Here is an 8,327-nt window from a genome sequence, read left to right as displayed (position 1 = left end):
AAAACATAATTCTTCCCTGTTGTAACAGAATCTTTAGATCAAATTAATAAAGACTGAGCATCCATCTCTATCTCTAGCCTTAGAATAGCAATTTCTCCAGTGCTATGAAGCTTACAGCACTCCCCCTGCTGAAACCAGCAATGTATTTAAGTCTAAATTTTTATACTATTTAAGCATGAATACCTTAGAGAACTGAGTTTGTGCAAAGAAGAAGTATTTTAGACTCTTTTCTGAAAGCACAAATATACAGCCATGCTGAGATTTTAGTAACTGGGAAGTTGGGAAATGAGAGTGTCAACAACGTGACTCAAGGAGCATTTCCGTTCTTGTGGTGATGGTTATCAGAGCTATTCTGTTATCATTTTCTCCCTTGACTGGTAATTTTTTTTAATTATATCTGTTATTATTAGGAGTGGTGAGAGGCCACTTTCCTTTGTGTGTAGAGGTCAAAGAACTACTTGTGGAGTCTATTCTCCACTTTGACCTTTATGGGGATTCTTGAAATCAAACATTTCATTGGCTGTGTAGCAAAGGTCTTTACCTGCTGAGCCATCTTTCAGGTAAACTAGTCTACAGTTTCACACCTAAAGTGCCTTTTTAAGATGTGTGTGTGTGTGTGTGTGTGTGTGTGCACACACGTGCGCGCATGCACATGCATATATGTGTGACTGAAACATTTACTCTTCCAAATGTAAGTAAATAACTGTTTAATATTAGCTACATTTGCCAAACAATGATGTAAGATAAGTAGCCTTCCACAGGTTTGAAGAGGGTTCAAAGCAAATGAGAACACAAATGTTGCCATGTCAAAGCTGAGGATCTGAAGGCAATGGCGGATGCTCATGCAAGATGTAGAAACCATACCCTTTCAAAAACCAAAGCTCATAAATGGACCTGTTTAGAAAAGGTAAACTAAGTACTTAAGGTGATGTCAATAAAATCACAAGAAAAAGAGATCCTCATGCACATCTTGTCTGTCAACCATGAAGACCAATTTAGTAGATGAAAAGTATTTGTAGATAAAAGTGTTTTTTTTTTAAATCCCAGGAACAAGTAGAAAGATGATATATAATACATATTTTTCTGTTGTGTGGAAAATACCTACTACTTCAGTGCTTGGTTTTAAAAATTTATCTGTTTATATAAACTGTGCAAGAAAAGGATATGAAAATATTAACACTTCTTGAAAAACAAAATTATGACTTATAATTATTTTGTTTTCACTGTAATCTAGTTCCAAAAGGGATACAAGATAGTCAATGGCTGTCTTGTTATAATCTTCAAAGGAGATAGAGATTTTTTTGGGGGGGGACCAGAATGGGACAGAGGATTCACTTTTGTGGTACTCAGTCTATGGTGACAAGAAGATATGCTATACATCATTTTAAAGGGAATTGGAAAGATACAATGTTTAATTTGATTTCACCTTCCTAGAGAAGTGGTTTGAAGGAAATGCTACAGAATGAATGATAAGAAGCATGAAAGACTAGTAGTCAATGAAAAAGATATTATTCCATATTTCTCCTGTATTTTAGTTAGCACTCAGCTGAAGGCATAGTAAGCCAAATAACTCAAGAAACTATGGAATCATAGAATATAGAGTTTTTGAATATGTTATATAGTGACAGATATTCCATAATCTTATTATTGAAAAAGGCAGTAAATAATTACTCCATACTTCTGAATAAAATTTGCACATTTTCAGGTATTTGGAACAGTATTAGGTTAATTTATAATTCTATGAATAATGGCCAAGGAATAAATGAGTTAAATACGTAAGTTTCTTTTAAGTGAATTGTATTTGACAAATTGCTTTTATGACAAATGTGTTTTCTGTGTTTAATATCTTGAAATGGAAATTGAGTTCTCTTGCTGTTTATTCTGGTGATCATCCTATAAGCATGTTAGATACTTCTAGGGGTTTTATAAAATAACTTTTAAATCTACTGTTCTATCTTGGATTATCCAAGAATCAGTCATTAGTCTTCATTTGCTGCCTCTGCTGGGCCTCTACTATTCCTTTATTTACCCCAAAAGCCTAGAATTATCCAGGATGCTTTCTCGTACTTATTCAGGTCATGCACAAATGTAGTATTTAAAATTCTGAAAACACTCTCAAGTTTTGTTGGAGATTCAGGTTAAGTACTAGAAAACACAGTTCATATCAAGTCCTTCATTATACCACCTTTTAATATACAGTGGTCACCGACACTTGATAATCCTTTATAGCAATAAAACTCAGTCTAGTATTCTATATGCAAAAGAAGCAAAATACCATTCAAGTCCTAAGCTACTGTGTAGCTAGAGTTTTCCTGCCTGGCCCACAGTCAGGACAAATCTTTGTCACCCGCCAGTCCCACAGCTGCTCAGACCCAACCAAGTAAACACAGAGACTTATATTGGTTACAAATTGTATGGCCGTGGCAGGCTTCTTGCTGACTGTTCTTACAGCTTAAATTAATCCATTTACATTAATCTATAACTTGCCACATGGCTCGTGGCTTACCGGCATCTTCACATGCTGTTTCTCATCATGGCAGCTGGCAGTGTCTCTCTCTCAGCCTTCCACTTCCCAGCTTTATTCTCCTCCTTGTCCCGCCTATACTTCCTGCCTAGCCAGTGGCCAACCAGTGTTTTATTTATTGACCAATCAGCAACACATTTGACATACAGACCATCCCACAGCACTACTGTCTGCCTGTTCTCCCCCTCAACCCCCATAACATACATTTACATAAAGCCCTTTCAGAGAACACTGTTATATAGTCTTCTCAAAGCCTGTGTCGTTCTAGTAAGAGTAACATCAATAGTAAACAACAAACACTAACAAGCTAGCCAAAATCTTAAATGAGTGAAAAATATTGAAGCAACAGTTCATATCCATTGAGTGTTCATTCTCAGAACAAACCAATTTACATTTCTCAACAGAACACTTATTGTTTAGGCTTGAAGCTTTTGCAATTAAATAGAGAATAGATACATTTTTATTAAAAAAAATAGATCGGATCCTCATTTTGTTATTTATTTTATTTGATGATTGCTCTGGGATAATGCTTTTGTACACTGATTTAATAAAACACTGATTGGCCAGTAGCCAGGAAGTATAAACAGGGTGAGCAGACTAAAGGAATGCTAGGAAGAGGAAGAGCCAAGTCAGGAATCACCAGCCAGACACAGAGGAAGCAAGATGACAAGGCAGAACTGAGGAAAGGTACCAAGCCACGTGGCTAAGCATAGATAAGAATTATGGATTAAATTAAGTGTAAAAGCTAGTCAGTATTAAGCCTGAGCAAATATCCGAGAAGTTATAAATAATATTAAGCCTCTGTGTGATTATTTTATAAAAGGCTGCAGGACTATGAGTGAGAGATTTGTCCCGACCTTGGGTCAGGCAGGACACAGGAAATGTTCTGACTATAGATGATGCCCATGGCCCATGTTAGCATCAGGGTCATTGGAAACACGCAGTTCTGAGCCCAGCCCTGCTCTTCACTGGCCCTGGTATGGCTGGCCCTGCCCCTTGCTGGATACTCCAGCAGGTGAATTGGTCCTACCCATCAGGGGACAACTCAACACCCCCACACCCTGACACCCAAACTTGTACTTGGGAAAGATGGCTCCATCCCCACCACAGGCATGCACCTCACCTAGCAGCACTCTAGAGCTGACCCTGTATTAGGGATGGAGATGAACAAACACTGAGGGAGTAAAAACAGTAGCACTGACCCTACCCCTCTCAACTGCCATTGCAGGGGTGAAGGAATGATGCTCTCCCCCTCTGCCCCTTGCCATCTGTGGCAGGCAAGAGAGCTGGCCCAGGAGTCATGAGAGTGAGGGAATTAACCCTGTCCCACATCAGATGCAGCACACAGGAGAGCAGGCCCCCACCCTGACTGGTCAACACACTAGAGCTGACCCTGTTGTAGGGCAGGAGAGCTTTCCCCTCCACTTCCCTTATATTCCCCCTACAATAATCTAGAGAGAGGACCCTGTACCTTGTGGTGATATTTTATTTGTGTTCTTACAAATAAAACTTTTTTGGGAGTCAGAGAACAGAACAGTCACTAAATTAGACATAGAGGTCAGACAGTGGTGTCACACACCTTTAATCCTATCACTGGGGAGACAGGGATCTGTCTGGATCTCTGTGAGTTCAAGGCCACATTGGAAACAGAGCCAGGTATGGTGGCACATACCTTTAATCTCAGCACTTGAGATCTCCTATCTTCGTTTGCGAAGGATGCATGCCTTTTATCCCAGGATGTGATGGCAGGAAGCAGAACGGTATATAAGACATGAGGACCAGGAACTAGAAGCGTGTTAGCAGCAGTTCAGCAGAGACCCATTGGGATGAGGACTCAGAGGCTTTCAGTCTGATGAAACAAGATCAGCTGAAGAGTTGGTGAGGTGAGGTTGGCTGTGGCTTGTTCTGTCTCTCAGATCTTTCAGAATTTACCCTAATATCTGGCTCTGGGTTTTTTTTTTTTTTTATTAATAAGACCTTTTAAGATTCATGTTACATGGGGGCTCCTCAGCTATTGGTTCACAGTTCGTGTGTTTTGGAAGCCACCAGGCAGTGGAACCGGGACCTATTCTTGGTGCATGAGTAGGCTTTTTGGAACCTAGGGCCTATGCTGAGACACTTTGCTCAGCCTTGGTGTAGGGAGAAGGGGACTGGACCTGCCTCAACTGAATCTACCAGGCTGGGCTGACTCCCCAGGGGAGACCTTGCCTTGGAGGAGGTGGGAATGGGGGTTGGATTTGGGGGGAAAGCTGGGGGGTGGAAGGAGGAAGGACATGGGAATCCGTGGCTGATATGTAAAATTAAATTAATTATAAAATAAAAATACTTTTAAAAAAGATTTATGTTACAGTACCTTGCCTGGGCAAAACAGTAGAGCTGGCTCCCCCATGGTGTGAGGGAGAGGGACCTGGATCTGAGAACCTAAGAGCAGGAGAACTGGCCAACTCCTTGCTACAGGCTGCAGTGGGTGAGCTAGCCGGGTACCTACAATGAGGGAAAGCTGGCAGGATGACCAACCACCCGGGCCCAGAACCAGGGCTATGTGTTGACTCACCCCAGCGTCTACACCAAATCCGTGAGCTATAGGAGCATGTGAAGAGGACAAACCTACAGATCCAAACAGCGGGACTACCATGACAGGACAACAATAACATACCCAAGAGGAGTCCCAGTGAGAGCCTATTATTGGTGGTGTATCAGAAACCAGATGCCTTGGGCCAGACAGATGACTTATGGCAATGAACACTTGCAAGTTACAAAGATGAATAGACGAAAGTGTAAACTACATGACTCAAAGGACCACAGGACAGATTCCATGACAAAATTCTTTTCTTCTTCTTCTTCTTTTTTTTTTTTTTTTTTACTTTTTGTTTTTGTCTTTCGTTTGGTTTGGTTTCGTTTTCAGGTTTTCTTTTAAATTTGGTTTTGATTTGTGGGGAGGTTTCAAGGTCAGAGGGCAGATTCAAGGAGACAGGGAGATAAGCAGGACTGGGATGCATGATGTGAAATCCACAACGAATAAATAAAAGTTAAAAAACATATTTTTTAGAAAAATTGAATATTCATATCAAATATTCCAGAAAAAAATATTTTATTTATTGGAAAACACTGTACATTTACATAATATATTTTAAAACTTTTATTTTGATATTGTAACCATACATTTTTAGATTATAAAAGAGTTACATTTCTCCCTTCAATATCTTTTCTCAAAACCCTTTCATATACTCCTCTCCATTCTGTGTGCCTGTAGATAGATAGATAAATAGATAGATAGAAAAATAGATAGATAGATAGATAGACAGATGATAGATAGAAGATAGGTAAATAGATAGACAGACAGACAGATAGATAGAAAGAAGATAGGCAGATAGAGAGAAGATAGGTAGATAGGTAGATAGAGAGAAGATAGATAAACATGTAAGTAGAAGATAGATGATAGATAGATAGAGGTAGGGGGAGGTCTCTGAGATAAGTTGAGAGCCATACACATCTATGGGTATAAACACAAATCTTTTGAAGTCAGTTTGACATCATGGCTTATGATCTCTTCAGTCATGGGCTTTTGACTAATTTAACCATTCCAGGTATGACATTCATTCAGTGGGTCATGCCTCATATCCAATCAGAATGCATCTGGTTATCTTTAAAATCACCTTTGACACTATTGTCCCAGTGATTGGAATATGTAGAGTCCAGAACTGGGAGAGATTACTGAAATATTTTAACCACTGAAGCTGCATAGCACTTTCAGACATTATGAAAGCTTGACAGTAGGAAGAGTTTACTGCTCCATTGAAGTTAATTTCTTTATGCTTTGTCTTCCAATAGAGAGGTATTTTCAGCAATATAGTCTGACCATCTAGTTATGATAGGCAAACAAGAGCAATAGCCATGCCTTGTGTGGCTCTGGGTGTCTCTGACATCTCCTTGCCAAATACTTTACTGAGAAGTATTCTTTGCCTGGTACTGAGATTTTCCTCTAATAACTAATGTCTTCTGGTAGAAGCATTCCTCATCTATGCAAGGTGTTTCTGTTCAAACTCTTTTTGTATATTTGTATTTAAACATATTTAAATAGAATGTAGTAGATTTCTATAAGGCTCCTTCATGTGTTCTTAGTTTGACTTAGCACAACCTGTAACTGCTCCTCTCTCTAACCCCTCTAGCTTCATTTCAGGTTTAATAAAGCTAATTTCCTTCATTTTCCTTTCATGTTGCCTATGTGCTACTATCCCCTAAAAATTAAAATCTATTTCTAGCTCCTGCTTGCTCTCTTTCTGCCACCATCTTGGCTCCTTGTTCTCCACAAAAATTGCCTGGTGAAGCCACTGAGACTGTCCCTGCTACAGAGAAGGAGGTGCCACAGCCTCAGGCTGAGACAGGGTCAGGAACAGAATCTGACAGTGATGAATCAGTACCAGAGCTCAAGGAACAAGACTCCACACAGACAGTTCAGCTGGTGGCCACTGAAATCAATGAAGAACCAGTCAGGAAAGCCAAGCAGAGACGGAGCGAAAAGAAAGCAAAGGAAGACTATGTCTAAACTGGGTCTTCGACAGGTTACAGGGATTACTTAGAGTCGCTGTCCAGAAATCTAAATATATCCTCTTTGTCATCACAAAACCAGATGTCCACAAGGGCCCAGCTTCAGACACCGACATAGCTTTTGGAGAAGCCAAGATTGAAGATTTGTCTCAGTTATCAGCTGAGCACAGTTATCAGCTGCTGAGGAATTCAAAGTTCAAGGAGAAGCTGTTTCAAACATTCAAGAAAATACTCAGACTACCACCATACAAGAGGAGAGTGGGGAGGAAGAGGTTGATGAAACAGGTGTGGAGGTTAAGGATGTAGAATTCGTCATGTCACAAGCAAATGTGTCAAGAGCAAAGGCAGTCTGAGTCCTGAATAACAGTAACGATATTGTAAATGCTATTATGGAATTAATAATGTAACTATTTGACAGCAAAGACACTTCCCTTCTCCTCCCCCTTCCCTGTTTTTCGGTGTTTTGAAAGTGGAATTATAGCTTGGTTTGACATTTGTACTGTCTTTATCACTGATAAAGTTATGGCTTCTTGTTGGATTAAAAAAAAAATCTATTTCTATGCTCATGAGCTCCAGATATTTATTCACCTTGTAGATATTGAAAAGTGAGTTAAGTGGTATTAATTTTTTAGTAATTGCTTATTATTACACAAATAATTCATAATATAATTAATTATTTAGAAAATCATGGAATGAAAATCACAATTCCATGAAATGAATGTGGCATGCATTTATGCATATAACTATTAATAACTAAAGAATGTGCTATATGGAAGTACATTCATAAGGATTGTTTTATTAGATCATATAATTAAATGATTTTAGTAATGGTGCTAGTTCTTTATGTGGTCATAATGGCTTTTGAGTTACCTATAGTTGAGCATTGGCTGATAAATCCAAAGCAGCAATGGTCAACTTCTTACCATCCACCTAGTATCAGGAGGTAAAAAGATGAGCTAGATTGTAACATGTGCTTCTTTCTCAAGGCAATATGAACTATAAAACTTAGATGACCTTGAAATCAGGAGTGAATAGCCTACTTAGGACTATAAGATTATAAGTATTTTATAAAATTATAATATCTTTAAAATATGGAATGCTTTTTTACCTTCTGGCAAGATTTCTAAGTGGCCTGATAAAAGCTATACAATATTTTGGTGGTAGTGGTAGGGTTCTGGGTAAATGGATATAATTCATTAACTGCTTCAGATAACTTTTAAAAAAGAATTTTAAAAGTAATGAGGAAGTATTATTT

The 8,327-nt window shown here is 38.8% G+C and overlaps 1 pseudogene; it reads left to right on the top strand.

Annotated features, from left to right (window-relative positions):
• Positions 1–6,059: 6,059 nt before the first annotated feature.
• On the top strand, positions 6,060–7,479 carry LOC131920404 (nascent polypeptide-associated complex subunit alpha-like; annotated as a pseudogene).
• Positions 7,480–8,327: the final 848 nt, after the last annotated feature.

The sequence above is a fragment of the Peromyscus eremicus genome, chromosome 10, assembly GCF_949786415.1.
Source record: "Peromyscus eremicus chromosome 10, PerEre_H2_v1, whole genome shotgun sequence".
NCBI classification, from domain to species: domain Eukaryota; kingdom Metazoa; phylum Chordata; class Mammalia; order Rodentia; family Cricetidae; genus Peromyscus; species Peromyscus eremicus.
This window is presented reverse-complemented; position numbering and strand designations above follow the sequence as displayed.